The sequence below is a fragment of the Theobroma cacao genome, chromosome 6 (assembly GCF_053813885.1).
Source record: "Theobroma cacao isolate CCN51 chromosome 6, ASM5381388v1, whole genome shotgun sequence".
NCBI lineage: Eukaryota > Viridiplantae > Streptophyta > Magnoliopsida > Malvales > Malvaceae > Theobroma > Theobroma cacao.
In genome coordinates, this window is record NC_142644.1 from 24,285,835 (window position 1) to 24,307,219 (window position 21,385).

The window sequence follows — 21,385 nt, forward strand, 5'->3', positions numbered from 1 at the left end:
GGACAATAAGATACTATCCAAAATCCTTAAATTTAGATTATTAGCTTTTAGGTTATTTTATTTGTTACATTTCCTATAACCATAAAAAAGATTCAGCACCAGATATTACATGTCAAGATCAAAGTTTCAGCACCAGATGTTGCATGCCAAGGTTAAAGCTTCAACACCATATATTACACATCAAAGCTTCATTCTTCTTACTGATGTTACATGCCAATGTATGAATCACTTTGTTATACATTAAGGCATGTTTTACCAGACTTGAATCACTGAAAAAACTTAACACTCATAAACCCAAGAACCCGTTGTTACTCACCATGCCATGCTTTTTGGTCTATAGATCAACAATGAGATGGCGAAAGATACATAGAGAGAGGGTTTTGTGAATGTAAACCAATAAACCCAAGAATATATTTTTACCTTCCATGTCATGCTCTTTGATCACATGACGAGATAACGAGAGACAGACAAAGAGATAATGATGGTGGTAAAATTAGATAAAGTTGGATGACGAGAGAGAAAAATGGAAAGCATAACAGAAGAGGGAATAAAACAGACAACTGGCGAGAGAGAAAATTTGGGAACACTTGAATATGAAGAAGTTCATTAAGAGCAATTTTGTTCAAAAATCTTTTCTCTTAACTAAACATAATTAAAATTAAAAAGAAAATTATTTTTGAAAATACTCTATCTTTGAAGGCTAAAAAAAATCATCCCTAAAGTATATAACATGAATCATATTATAAACTTGTTAAGTCTCCATCCCTGACACTTGAAATACATATCTTACTTCCATTCTATATCTTTCATTATTACTTGTGATCGTTAAGATTCCCCTCGAAGTCCAAGCAAGATAATGACCTTTGGCAAGCCAGCAATAATCAAGCAGGATGAATGTACCATTCTTCATACTATAGTAGATGTACCATTTGGAGAATGTAAATAATAAATTGACTTATCCAACAACTAAAGTTATCATAGCAAAAACGATAGCACTCATCGTCATCCCAAAATCAAAATGAAAGGGACATCTTAACTCAATGAAAATTGTTTCTTAATTCATGTTTAATTGCTTTTGTTTTTAGTTTATTTTACCTGAGACATCAAATAATGATAGTTTCACATATAGCTACCATATGATTTTTAGTTTCCTTGGATGTAAATTAAATAACAAATTACTTTATACACGAATTTAGAATTACTTTATAGTCATTACATTGGATAAATTAAAATTAAGCAAACAATTTGTTACCTTAGGAATTGAATAGAGATTGACATTTATATACAATAGATATTTGGTATTTTTCAATTTTTTTCTCTAATTCAAGAAGTTTACACTATAATAAGATCATATACTAGCCAATTGTAAATATAATAACTCAAGTTACATAAAACTCTTTCTTAGGCATCTTCATAAAATCTTAATTAAACAAAGTTTTTCCCTAAAGTCCACGCTATGAACTGAGTCAACTAGGAACTTTTCTTTACTCTATTAAGGGCCAAGTTCCATTTTAATTAAGTTTTGTTAATTTACTGGTACCAATCAGTGTCAACACTAAAATATAGCAACAATATTATTCCAGCTCTGTTAAGCAATAGCAATAATATCTTTGTGATTAAAATACATAATAGACTAAAATATGGCCACTAAGCTTAGCTCACGAAATGGAATGATGGAGATTCAGGAAGAGATGATTGATGAGATTAAAAAAATAACAAGTGTAATGCATAATTGCTTATGGAAGAATAATTGACCAAGTTTCTCGCATAATTTATTTCACCATGCCACTTTGCTGTATATATAACTTACAAAGATGCTTACTTCCTGTCGTAATGTGCTGGTCCGGAAACCCAACCGCCAGACATGAGTGAAAACTCACTAAAAACTAGGAGTCGCCACCAATCTTTTTTTTTCTAGGTGTGATTGGCCACCTATTAACTCGATTCCAATCGACGAAGTCTTAAATTAATTTTAAGCCCCGTCGATAGAATTTTAAACTGATCTACGTTTTTCTAGATCTAGGTTCGGGAGTACGGTTACACCCGGGGAAGGATTAGCACCCCCGAAACGCCCGTTTCATGAACGGTACCATTTTTAGATTATCCTATTAGGTTTTATTTTTTTAAGTTCATTTTATTTCCTTAGCTATTATTCACTTATTTTATTTCTAATTTTATTAAAATGAAATGCACATGAGAGGCATGATGAAATGCATGGCATGAGATAAAAAATGTCAAACGAATAACCTTTTATCGAGGACGTCCTCCCGGATCCGCCCATCATACTGGTGGGATCCAGGGTTTTCTCTCACCTAAGGAATTATCCAAGAAATTCTTCTTTACAAATTCGACGAATAAATCCCATCATCGGGGTTATCGTACGTTTTTCTTTAATGATAATGTTTTCGTGCATAATTAACCTAATACGAGTGAAAGCCTTTTATTAAAGATGTTTCTCGAGCCCTCCCATCATACTGGTGGGACTCGGGGACATCTTTTCACCTAGGAAACTTTTCGAGAAATACCCGCCTTTGCAAGATCCTCGGAAAATCCCATCATCGGGACTTAAACTCGAAAACAGAAATATTTATATGCAATGATATGCATAATGCAATATATATATATATATGTTATGCTAATGCAATTGTCTATTTTTTATTTATCATTTTTTATTATTTATTTATTATTTTATTTTATTCTTTATTATCATATTTTTTATTTTATTTCTAATTATTATTTTTTTATACCTTACATTTTTTTATTATAAGTTACTCTTATATTTTCCTTTTATAATTAGATAAATTGTTTATGATTCCATGTTATTTTAGTGAACAAAAATTTTATTTTTTTTATTATACTATTTTTTTATTTTTTATTTTTTCATTATATATATTTTTTATATATTTGAAATTAAAAATCTCGAAACCTCAAAATTAAGGCCCTCCCGTCATACTGGTGGAGCCTTAATTCAGATTCCGAACTTAGGGAAAATTAGCCCGGGATTACAACTTCTCACATCCCAACCGATCATCCCATCATCGATATATTACACTTGTAGTTAATATCATGGTATTTTGTATTTTTTTATTTTTTTTTATTTTTTATTATTATTTTTTGTAAGAGTTAATTTTTCAAGATTGATTCCCATATCTATTTTATTATAATTATTTTAATACTTAATCAAATAATTTTCAAATTTTTTTAGTTAATCTATATGTAAATCTTTATCCTACCCTTTATTTCCTTCATTTATATGTTATTTTTTTTATATTTATTATTTATCTCCATAACTCCATTATTGTAAACATATTCCACTTAACAATCTATTTTTTTGCACATGAACTTCACTTACCTAAGTTTAAATACTTTTAATAAGTATTCTCCTACATTTAAATTTTTCTTAATTAAATATACAAGTTTTTATTTTTATATTATATATATATTTATATATATATATTTATATTCCCCTATATGTATTATTCTCTTTATCCAAAAAATAACATCTAAAAATCTTCAAACATTATACTAAAGTAATCCAATCATAATCCTAAATGATTAAATAATAAATCTGAAAGCTAACAAAATGAACAAGCCCAAATCATTACAGATCTTAATAGCATGACAAAGAATTTACCTTTATGGGTCAAATACCCACTCAGCTTAATCCTCCTGCTTCTCCACAGCCCGAATCCTGCTCAAGGTCCACTAGGATCAAGCCAACAATCACTGAAGCCCACAGGAAGAACTGGGTCCGTGTTGGTCTAAGAATCCAGCAACAACAGCCCAAACATTCTTCCACCCATGTGCAACTTCACCAAGCGCAACATGTGGTGTGCTACATCGGATTCCTCTCCTTATAATACCAAAACGACACTGTTTCGCGTCCACTAACCTAGGTATAAAAACTTCTTTTTCACCCTTTCTCTCCATTTTTTCCTTTCATTTTCTCTCTCTAGCTGCCGGTTCTCCTTCCTCTCTCTAAGGTGCGGCTCTTTTCTCTCTCTCTCTAAACCAAGCCTTCACCCTTCTTTCTTCCTTTTTCCCTCCCTTACGCCGGTGTCCTGTCTGCCGTTGATCTCTTTCCTTTCGCTGACCACCCAAGTGTCTTCCCTTTCCTGGCACTTTTCGAATCTCTCTCCTATCATTTTCCTTCCTTTCGCCAGCCACCCGAAAGCTTTCCCTTTCCCGACGACACTAAGACCCAAACTTTGACACCTCCACCGGCGGCACTCCCTCAAACTTCCTATTTTCTCTTTCAATCGGGACACCTACCCAGATCTCCTTTCACCCAAAACCGGTGACACTTTCATTTTTTCTTTGTGGTTACTGGCTGCTAGATTTTTCTAGGGTTTTTTTTTATTTTCTTTGGTTATTGTGGCTAGGGATTGTTGGATGTTAGAGACTAGGGATTTTTGTGTTTTTTGGTTGCTTGGTTCCTTCATTTTTTGGCCCCCCGGATCCCCCCTTATACTCGGTTCTGGGCTTTTAGGGGGGCACGCTCCCACTACCCTACCAGTCGTACCCCTCTCTCTCTCTCTTCCATTTTTATTATTATTTTTTTAATTGATTAATTTTTAATTTTTGTTTCTTTTTTGTTTATCTGAGAAAATTTATAATGTCTACACTTCCTCTCTGTTCTCCCCAACTAAGAACTGACAATTAAAATGGAGATGTTAAAGCATTTCCATCTTGTATTGATAAACAGCTTTTCTTTTGCAATCTTTGCTCATGCTCAGCAAGATCAATCAGGTTTGGTTAACCAAGGTAACTAGCCCTCCCTATATTTTCATTTCAGGGTTCATAAACTTAGATTGTGGGTTACCAGAAGACTCGACCTATACAGAAAGCACAACTGGCGTCAATTACATTTCAAATGCATCTTATATCCATATTGGCATAAGTAAGAGTATATTACCTGAATTCAGAGAAATTATGCAACAACAAGCTGGGTATGTGAGAAGTTTTCCTGAAAGGATCCGAAATTGTTACAACATAACCCTCAAAAAGGGAGACAAATATTTAATCAGAGCTTTTTTTATGTATGGAAACTATGATGAGAAAAATGAAGTACCAAGATTTAAACTGCACCTAGGACCTAATTTTTTAGGAACAGTGATTTTAACAAATGCATCATATGATACAAGCATGGACATAATTCATTTGCTCCCATCAAATCATTTGCATGTTTGTCTTGTGAATACTAAGGATGGGATTCCTTTCATATCATCAATAAAGTTAAGGCTTTTGAAAAATACAACCTACAGAACTTAAACTGGATCGTTGGAACACTTCGGAAGGTTTGATATCGGTTCAACAACTCGTGGAACATTCAGGAAAAAGTCATTTCATTTCATATATACCTACCAAAGTTCTTGTAAGAACAGAAATATTAAAATATCCATTGCTTAGATACATATATAATAAGCGATCGCCACAAGTTTAAAGAAGATGCTTATGATCGTATCTAGTGGACTTATAGAAGATTGGATTAGACACAAATAAAATACCTCTTTAAACATTGACTCTGGAATTGATGATAACCAACCACCACTTCGTGCCATGAGGACTGCTAGCACCCCAGTCAATGCTAATGGATCCATGGATTTCTCCATCGAAACCACAAGCGATTCCGAACTCTATGTTTAGATGCACTTTGCTAAAATTGAAGAGCTACAGGCCAATGAGCCCAGGGTATTCAACATCTCTATAATGGCAAGCTTTGGTATGGACTCTACTGTCCTGCTTACTTATGGGCAGACACTATTTACTCTCGATTAGCCTTGATTGGAACACCGCACGAGTTTTTAATCTACAGAACTGAAGCTTCAACCCATCCACCCATCCTTAACGCCATTAAGATTTATTTGGTCAAAAATTTCTCACAATCGAAAACAGTCCAAAGAGATGGTACGTTCCTTAGAAGACATTAATACCTAATGCTGGTAAAGTTATTGATCAATTACAATACACAAGAGTAATTAGTTGTTTAATTTATTGCAATGACATGTACAAGGCTAGATATAGCATTTGCTGTTAGATTACAAGTTTAAAAGATCATGTTTCTACAAGCAGACAGATCTTCATGCTTGGTGGGGGTGCCATTTCTTGAGGATCTGAAAAGCAAACGTGTATAACGGATTCTTCCATGGCAGCCGAATTTATTTCATTGGCTGTTACCACCAAAAAAGCCGAATGGCTAAGAAATTTACTCTATGGTGTACCTTATTGGCCTAAACTAATTTTTCTAATTTCTATCCATTGTGATAGTGAAGCAATTCTAACAAAAGCATATAGCCAAGTGTACAATAAAACGTCTAGACATATTGGATTAAGACATAGTTATATCTAATAATTAATTTCTAATAAAATGATCACTATAATTTTTGTGAGATCTAGTGAAAACTTAATGGATCCTTTAATAAAAAGTCTTGTTAGAGATCTTGTAAATAAGACCTCAAAAGGAATGTGGCTTAAGCTCGTAAATTGAAAGTCACCCATGGTGGAAACTCGACTCAATACCTGGTGTAACGTCAAGTCTTGAGTTCAATGAGACAAAATACATCATTTGTATATGGCTACTAGCACTATAATATAATATCTTCTATCCCAAGTGAAGTGCTAGGTAGTCATAATAGTAAAGAAATGATGAGTTATATATCTTAATAGACCCACAACATAAATTTGTTAGAATGCTTTAGTTACGAGGACATTCTTGATGGGATCTATGTATGTGAGTGAGAAATATGGTCGCTTCTAGGGGTTCAAAAGATTGGCTCTAACAGCACTCATCAAAAAAGGATATAGACGCATGGCCATAAAAGCGTTGTCGGATACTGTGCATTCATTGGTGTTGAAATTGTTGTGTAAAATGTGTTCGGTTAACCAATAAAATAGTTGGTTCAAAGCATAGTCTACCATGCAATTTCAGTTAACTTTAACATGTTTTCACTAAACAAAGGTTCAATCAGAAAACACCCTCATTTATGTAATTGATTTTCAAGATTATCAAAAATTTGGATTAATTTGAAAATGGTGGGGGATTGTTGGACATTTTCAAAAAAAAAATACGATTCCATATCAGAATAAAAGAAAAAATTATGACTGTTGAAAATTAGAAATTAAAGGAAGAGTTATATCTATTGGAAATAAAAAAAATAAAATGAAGAAGTCACGCCTGTTAGCAAAGACCAACAGTAGTGACTGTTTGAAACAGACACAAGTTGTCAGTTGGGAACAAGCATATAAGCCTATAAAAAAAGCCCGATTTTACCAACAGAACGTACTTCAGAAATCAGAATCATCTTTTCTTTCTTTTTCAAACATTCTCCAAGTTTTCTTTTACATTATTTTCCAATAGAAAAATATTATAAAAGTTTGATAATCTTGTTATACTCTGATGAGTGCTTAATGGATTGATTTCGTTAGTGCAAAAGGCTGTCAATCACTGGACTTCATTGTATCTTCGAGGTTTATACACCGGTAACTTTTTTGCACACTATAAGTGGGGGTGAATAAAACCTTAAAGACGGTGACATTGATACATGTCTTGAAGTCAATTTCTAAATATTCTAGTTTGATGTTCTAACAATAATTGCATTGGCTACCTTATGGAGGTTCAAAAGGAGAAAACGTCTAGGTATGATCACCAATATTATAACTCCTGGCCTCGTAGAATGTTAAACATTTTTTTAATGATATTGAAATATTTTCTAAATATACATGGTTATTGAACCTATTATGACTTTTTCATATGGAGAGAAGGATGCTAAATCTGAAGGAACATTGTAGTTTTTAGAGACAAAGAAAATGCTATTCACATATGCTGATGTCCAACGGATGACAAACAACTTCTAAAGAATTCTAGGCAAAGGAGGATTAGGAACAGTTTTCCATGGCTACTTCGAGGACACCCAAGTAGTAGTAAAGATGCTCTCTCCACCATCTGTTCAAGGCAATAAGCAATTCCAAGCAAAGGTATAACAACCTAACTTGTGAAAAAGTTTTACATAATTACATGTATACCAAACTAATTAATGATATGGGCTTTTCAATATAGGTGGAACTTCTACTGAGAGTTAATCATAGAAATTTGACAACCCTTATTGGATATTGTAATGAAGGCACCAATCTAGGGCTAATCTATGAGTATATGGCGAAAGCAAACTTAGCAGGGCATATGTCAGGTTTAAAATGCAAAGTGCTTCATATTTTCATACACATATATAATTTTGATTTAAAGGGAACATACTACTATTATCTTTTACGATGAATAAAAATTTTAGACACATTTTAAAAAATAACACTTAAAGATAAGATGTTTTCAAAAATAACACTTTTTATAATTTTAACTATTTTTAACCAAATTGTACAAAATTACCTTTAATGAAATCTCTTCATATTCAAGTACACATGATGTTACACGCCATGCACATGATGTTACACTCTATATTAAAAAAAATTTATTGTTACACACCATGTACAAAAATATATTACACATAATGGTTAAAAAAGGTTATTACACGCCATGTTGAAAAAAATATATTGTTATTACACACCATATTCAAATACATTTTACACACCATGTTGTAAAAATAAATTTTGTTATACACCATGTACAAAAACATATTACACCTCATGTTGAAAAAAAAATATTATTGTTACATGCTATGTTGAAAAACTATTGTTGTTACATGCCATGTTCAAAAAATTTTTATTACACTTTAATGCTTAAAATGTTGTTATTACTTGCAAACCAAAACTTCAAATTCTCTCAACTTTCGATTTTTTTAAACAATTTGACACTGATTAAAGTTTTTCTAACATGTTTTCATAAATCAAAAAACAATTTTCCTTATCTAAAACGCGTGTTTTAACTAAAAATTGAAAAAAAATTTCCTTTGAAACTGTAAGTTTATAAATTTCAAATTCTTGAGTTTATTGGTGTCTAGTTCCCGAATTGATCAAATTGAAAACTATTTCAAACATCTGTGATCATTTTTACTGTTTTAGTTTCATCCAATATATCTAAAAATCAAATTTCTCAAATAACCACCCACCCAAAACACATCAAAATCATCACTTAGTGTCTTGAAAGCGCGGAAAAAAGAAATCAAGAGTACAACAGACGGATGCCAAAGAGAGAAATCAATAAAATTAGAGAGAGTAAGATGGTGAAAAAGAGAAATCAAAAGCACATACGGAGATGGGTAGAAATTGTGATAAATGGTTTAATTAATTTGAAATAATTTAAAAGATATTTTTATTAAGTCATGACTAAATATGACTAAAAACAGTTAAATTTATTTTGATGGTTATTTCTAAAATCTTCTTATCAAAAGGGTTATTCCTGACAATTTTCTCAAAAAATTTTAACCCACTTTTTTATGAATGTAGCAAGAAGCACCAGTATTTTAAGTTGGGGAGGAAGACTTGGAATAGCACTTGAGGCAGCACAAGGTTGGCACACATTTGTTGAACATTTTGTACTCCATTTTATGACCCTTTCCTTTGAAACGGTGAGTGAACTAACACAAGAAATTGAAAACGTAGGATTGGAGTATCTGCATAATGGTTGCAAGCCGCCGATAATCCACAGAGATGTGAAATCTACAAACATCTTATTAAATGAAGATTTCTAGGCCAAACTAGCTGATTTTGGGCTGTCAAAAACTTTTCCAATTGAAGGTGGCACTCATGTATCAGCATCTATTGCTGGCACCCCTAGCTACCTTTATCCTGAGTAAGTACATCTACTCTTGGAAAAACTACTGCTTTTTGAAGTCAGCATCAGCTTCGTTTAGATGCATGATCTTTGGGTTCAAACCAAGTTACATGTTTGAATATGCAGGTATTACATATCAAACAGGTTAACCGAGAAAAGTGATGTATATTGCTTTGGATTTGTTCTTTTGGAGATCATTACAAGTCGACCTGTACTTGCACGAACCAACAATGAGAGGACTCACATAAGTCAGCGGTTTAGTTCGATGCTATCCATGGGTGATATCAAAAAGATTGTTGATCCAAGATTACGAGCAGATTTTGATGATAATTCTGTGTGGAAAGCTGTAGAAGTTGCAATGGCTTGTTTGTCGCCAACTTGTGCAAGGAGGCCAACCATGAATCAGGTAGTAATGGAATTAAGCGAGTGTTTGTCAGCTGAAGGAGCTAGAAACAGGAGGGCCAATGAAAATGAATCACTAGACTCAGTAGGTTTGATGACCTTGAATTTAGGCACCGAATCAACCCCTCTAGCCAGGTGATTATACAAAAATATTGGTATGAGCATGATTGCGATGAATCATCTTACTGGAATAAGTTTCCTAGCTAGAATTCACCACTGATTTATCTGTCTCTGGTGTTCTTATATATGCTTTGTTGCAGGGGAGTGAACAACTATATTATGTTTGTAATTTCTTATTATATATTTGTGCATATGGTTTCCAAGTGTTTGGTTGACTTTAGAACTTGTTTTCATTGTTTCAAGTAGGGATAAACAAGGTTTAAGTAGCTTAAATCGGTCAGAAAATTCCATTAATCAAACTTAACTAACTTTCTTAAAAGATTTAATTGAACCTGTAGACTTTGATTTTTAACTAAATTAATCATTTTTTATTATTTTTTATTTTTTATTTTTTCAATTTACTTAATGTTTATTTTAAAATAATATTGACATTTTATCTTTTTTATGATTAAAATCAATTTATTTTGAGAAAAATTTAAAAATTTACTTTGATATTAAAATAAAATGAATTATTGACTTAAGTTTTTTACATAGTAAAATAAAATTTATTCCACTACCAAATTCAAGAACTATAGTTTTTTCATGTCCACATGATTAAAATGACAATGGCTGACATTTTTGCAATTGCTTCACATATAAAAGGAAAAAGAAGTAATAAATGAAATAAGATTTTCTCAAAAAGAAATTATTATAGATGCTATTAAATTATTTAATTATAATTTTTATTTATTGTGTTGATTTAAAATCCTAATTCTTAACATAAAATTAAAATTATATTAATGTAGTGTGGTGAACTTAATTTAAAAGATTGAGAGATAATAAGAATTGAATACATAGTTCTTAAGTAGTTAATTATGTAAGTATTTCGTAATTTCTTTTTTTGGATTTGGAGAAGGGAGACTTAAATTTTACTTTTTAAATAAGGAAATCATGTACCGATTAATAAGTCAAATGTTTAAGTGTAAATATTTTGTAATTTTGTAAGTGATTTGTTTAAATAAAACAAATTGATTAATAAACAAATTCTTTTATATTTTTAAATGAATAAGTGATGTAACGGTCACATATCTTGTAAATAAATAAACTTTGATAAAAAAACTGATGTAAACAATTTTTAAATATTAATTTTGTATTATGTTTAATTTTTTTATAGGTGATGATTATATCAATGATATTAATGTTTAAATAATTTATAAAAATATAAATTGATTTTTTGTTACATTAGGAAATTGAATATGTATTATGAATTTATGTATATAAAAATAAATAAATAAAATTTGAAATCAACAAAAAAAAGAGATTGTGTGTTATTTGTCATTTGTTTGATGCATTTTAAACTCTAAATTTATATGTGAATATGAAGAAATTGTGTGAGTAAAGATACATGCAAAACTTAGATTTAAAAGATAATAAATATAAAATCAGTTCTAGCAATTATCAAGCACTACTTAAAAAAAAAAGTTTTGGGAAATTGTAACAATTTCGCAGAACCAAAAACTATCATGGATGATCTCAAGGAAAAAGGTCTCGAGGGCATCATAGTAAGAAGGATTGTTGGAAGAAAATTTCTGGTTTCTTTTCAAAGTCATGAACTTAAAAAGGCATATAAAGAAGGAAATTGGAAGAACTTATCTCAATGGTTTACTGCCTTTGAAGGTTGGTCTCCCGATTTGGATTTTGACCAAAGAAGATGTTGGGTTTGAGTGGCTGGGGCTCCGATTCATGCATGGAACCCACCACTTTTCAAAATATTTCTACATTATATGGTGATTGGGTTTAAATGGGAGAGGAATCCCTAAAGTTCCCTTTCATTTGAGAGGGCAGCAATGTTGATGTATACAGAGATTAAGAGATGAGGAGAGAAGTTAGGTCTCATTTAGGTAATGAGATGGAAAGAAGCTTTGAGCCCAAGGGATGTAGTTGAACATGATGGCGTTGAGGAGGATAAATGGGGCGGAAACAAAGCCTATATCTCCAAGCCATAACCCAAATCTGTTTTTAGGCCTACAAAGGTTAAAGGAGACGGGCCTACGGCGGATGAGAGGCTACTTTTTTAATTTGTTTTTTTTCTCTCTCTAATTAGATATCTTCATTAACTAATTATTATTTATTATCAGTTAAGTATAATCTTAATGATTGGCATCAAAGTCCACCAAAGATAATAAATCTAGACACCCAGCTAAGCAGGATTAAGCAATTCTATTTAAAATGTCATGTTATGAAATATTCTTCTGGTCCGCTAGCTCCAAACCTCCCTATTGTATTTAAATATCTTTTTTTGATCATATACCTCATATATATATATATAATTGACTTATATCCGACAACAGAAGTTCCCAACTTTCCATCAAAGCAATTAAAAATATGTACAATTTAAAAATAAAAACGAAAAAGATGGTTGTCCTTCATAGTTCATGTCATCAAGGCAACTCTAGTGATGAAGAATGGGTCTAATTAAATATCTACATTAATTAATTTTAGATGAGAATAAGTAGTGCAGTCATTATCAATAATTAATTATATCTACCAAATTAATTTATGAACTATGAATCTTAAATAATCCAAATTAATGCAAATAGAGCGGTATCCAATGTTAATTTTTTCCCTTTCACAGTCAAAAAAACTATTCTCTTTTATCTTTCGGTAAAATAAGTTAACTTGGTTTGCAAGTCCAATACATGATATGCACTCCAAAGAAATTAAACAGGAAATAAATAAAAAAATTATAAAAAAGAAAAAAACATATAATTAAATATAAAAATTAAAATATGTTTGTTGTTGTTTAAATTTAATTTGAATATCTTGTCATATATACATATAATAATATTTCAACTGCTAATAATATTTTTGCAAATTCCGCGCCAATTAAGCATATTGATAAAATTAAAATATAAATTAAACAAAGTCTTCCCTGGACGTCCACCCCATAAAAAAAGTAAGCTGAGAACGTTAAGTGTGGAAGGCCATGTCCATGGTTAATCTTGTCACGTTTTGTTCACCAATTTTACGTCATCGACTTGCAACAACCAATGAAAACAATGGAAAGAAGGTATTACTTTTTAAATTTTTGCAGCAAATATATATATATATGTAGCAGACAGAATTTACGCACTAAGCTTAAACTTGATGATCGAAGTGGAATGATAAAGAATTTTGGTAGAGATGGTCAAGATTCTAAATAAAAATTGTAATGCTTAAATTGCTCCTGGAAGAATAATTGACCAAATTTCTTTCATGTTTTTTTTTTATTATTTTATTTCAGTGGACAGTGTATCTTTTGCTAGTATATATGAATTATAAGTTATAAGATTTTAATTGCTTCATTTTCCTCTCACAGCTGTCAGGGTTAAAGATTGCAATGGAGATGCTAAAGCATGTCCTCCTTGCATTCATCATTTGCAGCATTGCTTTTGATATTTTGATTCCTGCCCAGCTTGATCAATCAGGTTCAGTTAACTTATCTTTCAATGAGAATTTCAATACTCTATCACTAACCAGAGAAGGACAAAGACCTCTCTTTGTTGCTTTCTCAGGTTTCATTAGCTTGGATAGTGGGCTCCCAGAAGATTCGAGCTATACTGAAGCCACAACAGGCATCGATTACGTTTCAGATGCCGCTTATGGGGTAACTGGCGTAGGTAAGAGTGTCTTACCAGAATTCCAAACAGGAATGCAGCGGCAAATATGGCATGTTAGAAGCTTTCCTGAAGGGGACCGAAATTGCTACAACCTTACCCTCACAAAGGGAGATCAATATTTAATTAGAGCGAGTTTCATGTATGGAAACTATGACGAATTAAATGAAGTGCCACAGTTTGATCTGCATTTAGGACCCAATTTGTGGGGTACTGTAACATTACAAAATGCTTCCACTGCTAAAACCATAGATATCATTCATGTCCTCCAAGAAAATCATTTGCATGTTTGTCTGGTGAACACGGGAAATGGGATACCTTCCATATCAGCATTAGAGTTGAGGCTTTTGAAAAATACAATCTACAGAACTCAAAGTAAATACCTGGAGCTCTTCACAAGGTATGATGTTGGTTCAATAACGGGATCAACATTCAGGCAAGTTACTCTCACTTTCAATTTATTGAAACTGTTTCATAATAAAGAACTATAACTACCAGATACCTTTGCTTAGTTAATGACCAATGCAACATCAGGTTTGAAGAAAATGCTTATGATCTCATTTGGTGGCCTTATAAAAGAAATGATTGGATACTGTAGATACTTGATTTTGATTAATACCTATTCTCTAAAAACTTATGTTACAACATAATATTATACAGAGAACAACTAGAACAAGTGAAGTGTTACTTCTCACAGAACAACTAGAACAAGTGAAGCGTTACTTCACGTAGAACAACTAGACCAAGTAAAGTGCTACTTCACGTAGAATAACTAGAACAAGTGAAGCGCTACTTCATATAGAACAACTAGAATAAGTGAAACACTACTTAACATAGAACAACTAGAATAAGTAGAGTACTACTCCATATGGAACAACTAATACAAGTAAAACAGCTGCTTCGAATAGAATAACTACAAAATATAAAAGGGGGGTTCTTGTAATAGGGAGAAGAAGCATTGTAAACAAGTAAAAGGATACGCTAGAGGCGGCAAAGAGGAAGATTGGAGTAGTTCTTGAAGTATTGAGTGTTGTGGCAGGTGGAAGATAATAAAAAAAGAATTAGAGAGAGAAACTCTGGAGGAGAATGTATTAGCCTTTTTCTTTTTTAGGGAAGGAAGAGCCACTCTAAATGAATTGTGAAGCTCTATATATAGTGCTAAAAGTGGCGGTTACTCAAGAATAGGCTTTAATGCGCATAATGAATGACATTATTATGAAAAACATTAATGTGAGTAACCATTATTTTAATTGGATGTAATAAGACTTGTTCTCAAGTAAAAGGTAATAGAAAAGAAGTATATGTGAAAAAGTATAAAAGAAGAAGCTGTACGTGAATAAGTACAGGAGAAGAAGGTGTATGAGAACATGTATACGAGATCACGGTAGGAGGGTGAAATATTTGTACTTCAAGAAAAGGTTAAAAGTATACCTTTTTTCTATTATCTTTTACTTGAGAGCAAGTCTTATTACATCTAATTACAATAACGGTTACTCACATTAATGTTTTCCATAATAATGTCATTCATTAGGCGCATTAAAGCTTGTTCTTGAGTAACCGTCACTTTTAGCACTATATATAGAGCCCCACAATTCATTTAGAGAGGATCTTTCCTCTCTAAAAAAAAGGTTAAGACATTCTCCTCTAAAGCTTCTCTCTCTAAATTCTCTCTCTAATTCTCTTCTTATTATCTTCCACTTGTCACAACACTCAATACTTCAAGAACTGCTCCAATCTTTCTCTCTGTCACGTCTGGCGCATCCTTTTACTTGTTTGCAACGCTTCCTCTTCCTATTACAAGAACCCCCCTTTTACAGACACAAATAAGTACATCTTCTACAGTTGGTTCTGAAGACGATAAATACCCCCACCATCACTTGCCATGAGGACTACAAGCACACCAGTGAATGCTAGCCACTCCTTGGATTTCTTCATTGATTCCAATTTTGTTCCCAACTCTCAGTTTTACTTATACATGCATTTTGTTGAAGTTGAAAAGCTCATAGCTAATCAGTCTAGAGCATTCAAAATCTCTTATAATGGCAAGCATTAGTATGGACCTCTTAGTCTTACTTACTTGTCCTCAACCATTTTGTATACTCAATCAGCCTTGACCAGTGGACAATACTAAGTTTCAATCTACAAAACTGCTAATTCAACCTATCCACCTATCCTTAACGCTATTGAGATTTATATGGTAAAAGAATTCTTACAATCTGAGACAGTTCAAAAAAAAGGTATTCTCCTTAGAACTGAGTTTATGGTTTTCGCTAGCTAGCTACCTAACTAGACAATCAACATGTAGTCTTGTAACTCCAATTCTCATATATTTGTGAACACAATAGTTGAAGCAATCTCAAATATAAAATCAATTTATGGATTGAAAAGAAACTAGTAAGGAGATCCATGTGCTCCTCAAGCATACTTTTGGGAGAGACTTAATTACAGCTATAACGGTTGCAATTCACCTACAATCATATCCTTGTAAGTTTGTACCGTCGGCCCCCTCTTTCCCCCCCTCCCCCCAGCCCTTTATTTCAGCTATCAATATCTTCATTCAATTCAATATCTTTGTCAATGACTCTATTTAACATTAAATCAGAAACTTATCCTCGAGCAGATTGACTGGAGAGATACCTCTTTACATAGCCAATCTCACTCAATTACAACATTTGTAAATATATCAAGATCACAATAACTAAAGTCGTGAATCTATATATGGATGAAACATCAAAATCTTAACTATATCTGTGAAAATATTAGGGACTTATCAAATAATAGTTTGATTGGAATAGTGCCTGAGTTTCTATCTCAACTGCAATCCTTGACACTATTGTAAGTAATTGAGGATATAGACTCAATGAAAATTTCTTTATAAGATTAATGAAGGATCATAACTGTTTTACTTTGCAAAAACCTTAAAGATAACAAGCTTAATGGTACAATTCCAACTGAACTTATTGAAAGGTCAAAGAATGGCTTACTATTAAGGTATGCTCTTTGTTCATAAACTTGACTATTCTTCTCGTGATTTCCACTATGGTTCTCTAAACCATTGATCACATGTGTTTAGTAAACAATGAAGCCAAATGACGTGGGGGCTAAATAAACTTCATGTCACATGGCAATCCTTACTGTTTGTGAGTTCCAAGTTTTAATCTTCTTGTTGTTAACTGAACTGACTGTAGTGTTGAAGGAAATTCAAACCTTTGTGCGTCACTTTCATGCGAGAAGAAGACGAAGAAAACAATTGTTGTTCCAATTGCAGCATCAGTTGCTTCATTTACTGTTCTTATAATTACATTTGCTACCTTATGGAGGCTTAAAAGGAGAAAACCACCACTAGGTATGATCAACATTACAAATATCAGTCTATTTAGAACACTAAATGGAGCCTAATTCATGCTCTTTCTTGAAATATTCTCAAAACGTTTATGCTCATAAACATATATTGATTTTATCAGGTCCCAATATGGAGATGAATACCAAAACTCAGCCCCGTCACTAGAGTCAAAAAATAGGCAGTTCATGTTTTCTGAGGTGCAAAGAATGACAAACAACTTTGAAAGAATTCTTGGGAAAGAAAGATTTGGAATAGTTTTCCATGACTACTTGGATGACACTCAAGTAACAGTAAAGATGCTATCTCATTCATCTGTTCAAGGCTATAGGCAGTTTCAAGCTGAGGTATCAGAGCCTAACATGTATGAAAACTTTCTCACTTATATGATATCAATTAAGATTCAATTTCTTTCATATAGGTCGAACTTTTTCTTAGAGTTCATCATAGAAACTTGACAAGCCTTATCATGTATTGCAAAGAAGGCATAAATATGGGGCTAATATATGAGTACATGGCCAAAGGAAACTTAGCAGAGCATTTGTCAAGTTTGTATACATTGTGCTCCACATTTTGATTCAATAAATTTTGTTTCAAGCAAGGAAAAAACACTTTCTACTATGTTTATTTCGAGGAACTCTGAAATTGAAAGCAACACAAGGTTAGCATGCATTAGCTTAATTTATTTTTCCATTTTAGCATGCATTAGCTTAATTTATTTTTCCATTTTAGCATGCTTTTATAAGTGAACCAATACAAGAAATTGAAAAATGCAAGATTGGAGTATTTGCACAATGGTTGCAAACCATCAATAATACACAGAGATATGAAATGCACAAACATCTTATTAAATGAGAACTTACAAGCCAAATTAGCTGATTTTGGTCTATCCAAGACTTTCCCAGTTGAAGGTGGCACTCATGTATTGGCATCCATTATTGGTACCCCTAGCTACTTGGACCTTGAGCAAGTACATTACTATCGGCAAAACTATTGCTTTTAAAATTCAGCATTATTTAGTTGCAATGATCTTTGGATTCAAACCAAGTTACATGTTTGAATATGCAGGTATTACACATCAAACAGGTTAACTGAGAAAAGTGATGTTTACAGCTTTCGGATTGTTCTTTTGGAGATCATAATAGGTCGACTTGTGATTTTAGAAATCAATAATGAAAGGACTCACATAAGTCAATGGGTTGGTTCCATGCTGTCTAGAGGTGATATCAAAAATATTGTTGATCCAAGATTACAGGGAGATTTTGATGTTAATTCTATATGGAAAGCTGTAGAAGTAGCAATGACTTCTGTGTCTCCAAGTTCCACAAGAAGGCCGACCATGACTCAGGTAGTGGTGGACTTAAACCAATGTTTGTCAACCGAGAGAGCCAAGATAATGAGGGGACATGAAAATGAATCATAAGACTCAATTTAAATGAGGACCATGAATTTTGGAACCGAACTTAGTCCCCTACCATGGTGATTCTACAAATCAATTCGTATAGACATGGTCGTGTATCTAGATACTAAATTAAGATCAATTCCTTGTCATTTTGATTTTTTCTAGCTTATGTTGATTGAGTACTGTTGTAGTGGAATATATGTATATAATTTGATATATATACTTGTGTGTGTTGAATATTGATGGTTTTTGATATGCAACGAAGCTACTGCAGAGGAAGAGGTAATGGTGATTTTGAGGGAAGCCTAAAGTTCAAAAAGAACAAGAAAGCTTGAGTTGGTAGTTGTTTCAAGGCTTTACTCTTGCCATTTTATTCTTCAATCAAATTCAATTTTCCTTGTTTTTACTAATTATCTTATGTTGGTTAAAAGTCAAATTTTAGTTACTTAGTGAAACTGCGTCGTGTAGGTAGTTGTATGAGTCATTGTGCTAGGGAATCTTTCATTAATTCCAGCATCTATATTGGTTGTTAAATGAAACGTGGTGTTGAAGCTGTTTTGGTGAATTAGAATTATTCTCTCCATTCTCTCTCGACTATTCTCTCCCCTATTTATCATCTTCATCCTTTGAATATTCAAATGTTTTAACATGGTATTAGAGGTCTAGTAAAAAGTCTTAAAAGATTATTCATTCTGGTTTTTTCTGCATCTACCTTGGTGAGCTAGTCATTCATCTGATTGTGATTGTTCTTCCATGGCTATAACTGGGTTTAGCACTTCTGCACCTTCAGGTTTTACTGAAGAGAACTATGTTTTCCAGTTAGTCAAAATGAAATCCTATCTCAAGGTTTTCAACATTTAGGAAGCTGTGTAAATAGGGTTCGAACCAATCTTAAGGCATGCAAACCTAACCAATGCACAAATGAAGCAGTAGGAAGAGGACATAGCTAAGAGGTATAAAGTTTTATCTTGCTTGCAATCTACTGTCTCTGGTGAAATATTGGCTAGAATAATGCATTTAGAGAATCCTAAGGAAGTTTGGGATCACTTGAAGGATGAATTTCAAGGTAGTGAAAGAACCAAACAGATTCAAGCTTTGAACTTAACTAGACAATTTGAAATGTTAAGTATGGATGAAAATGAATTTATTAGAATATTTTCTGGAAGATTAATGGGTATAGTGCACCAACTTAGGTTGTTGGGGAAAGCTATGCCTGAAGACAAATTAGTTAGCAAAATGCTAGTGAGTCTTCCTGAAAAATATGAGTCTAAGTGTCACGCCCCAGACCCGAGACATGACAGACGCCGCATACTTGTAAGGTATAATCCTACAGATATGCAAGGCTCTAAAATATATATCTTAAACTATTACTAAAAGAGACTAATATACGTGAAGAATTTAGTGATTTATAAACTATATTTGTCGATAGAATTTTCAAAGATCATAATTCGACAATATTCAAAATTAAATCTCCAAAACCACAAAGCTACTAAGTCAAGATAAAAATCTGAATACTAATTAAGATAGTTCGATGTTCATAATATTTAAATAAATCTTAGAGAATTTAAGTGCTACTATATTAAACATCACTCCTCGAAATTCTCGCGTGATTGACCAAATCACAACCTGAAAAAAAATTGAAGGAAGGAGTGAGTCCAACTACTCAGCAAGTAACTAACATCCTTTCAGCCGGATTAAGCATGCTTAAAACATTTAGGCCAAAATATCATTTACAAATGCCGAGACAAAATATTGAGTAATCTTATTCGGAATCATATACTTCAAAATTTACGCGATTAAATAACAGAACAAATATATTCACAATATTTAACTTTTAATGGTCTCACGTAACATGCTACGACCACACTTAACCCCTGTGGCATAGGTCAGAAATAAAATCACAACTAATCCCGGTGGCACGGGTCAGAAGCATATCAAAAGCAACCATTGGCTGCACTGAACAGATATCACAAATATTACTATTCTGTAACTGGTGGTGCGATTGGGAGATCGATCTCTAATCACAGAATACATGTCGACATGGCCAACATTTAACCCCCATTGGTAGGGTCAGAGCATAGCCATACTAGAAGACAAAACAGATATATATATTTTTAGATTACCCAAAGTTTATAAAACAGTATATCAAATTTCTCAAGCGTATCTCATACACCACAAAAGCATATTTGTTTTAGACTAAATATTTGTATTTATATTTGCGAAATCATATATGCATACATTATACAAAGTCATATATATTTCGAAATAAGATATCATGCTTTGCATAAGCAACATTCTAAATCCAACATACAAACTCATATACATATACATTTTGCATGCTTAATCTGATTTTAATAAATCATAGGACAAAATATTATATCTCATGTACAAAATTCAGATTGAGGCTAATTTTTAGGTGTGAAAACACCGAAGGGATATCAATCACTTACCTGATCTCGTTAATTTCACTTTCAAGTAGTAAATATGAAAATCCTCCTAGTAGCCTAACATTTCGAGAAACACATACATACAAAAATCAGAACTGAGTTTGCAAATAGATCCTACAAGGTGACTTTCCGTTGACCATCCTAAGCACTTAAGGTGTGTAGCGACTTCTATTACAATTTAGAAATATTTTTGGTTAATAAGATAATATTTTATATTATATATATTTTTGAATTAAACAAAATTTCCAATAAGGTTGAGAATTAAACTTAAATTATAAAATCAATAAGGATTTTAATTTCAGAGAGAGAAATAACACT

At 32.5% G+C, this 21,385-nt stretch overlaps 3 pseudogenes; all 3 read left to right on the top strand.

The window, feature by feature from the left end:
* Window positions 1-4,664: 4,664 nt before the first annotated feature.
* On the top strand, window positions 4,665-5,930 carry LOC148762214 (LRR receptor-like serine/threonine-protein kinase IOS1 pseudogene; annotated as a pseudogene).
* An 878-nt stretch (window positions 5,931-6,808) lies between these two features.
* On the top strand, window positions 6,809-10,262 carry LOC18596061 (putative LRR receptor-like serine/threonine-protein kinase At1g51820; annotated as a pseudogene).
* Window positions 10,263-13,601: 3,339 nt separating this feature from the next.
* On the top strand, window positions 13,602-18,701 carry LOC18596063 (LRR receptor-like serine/threonine-protein kinase IOS1; annotated as a pseudogene).
* The last annotated feature ends 2,684 nt before the right edge of the window (window positions 18,702-21,385 follow it).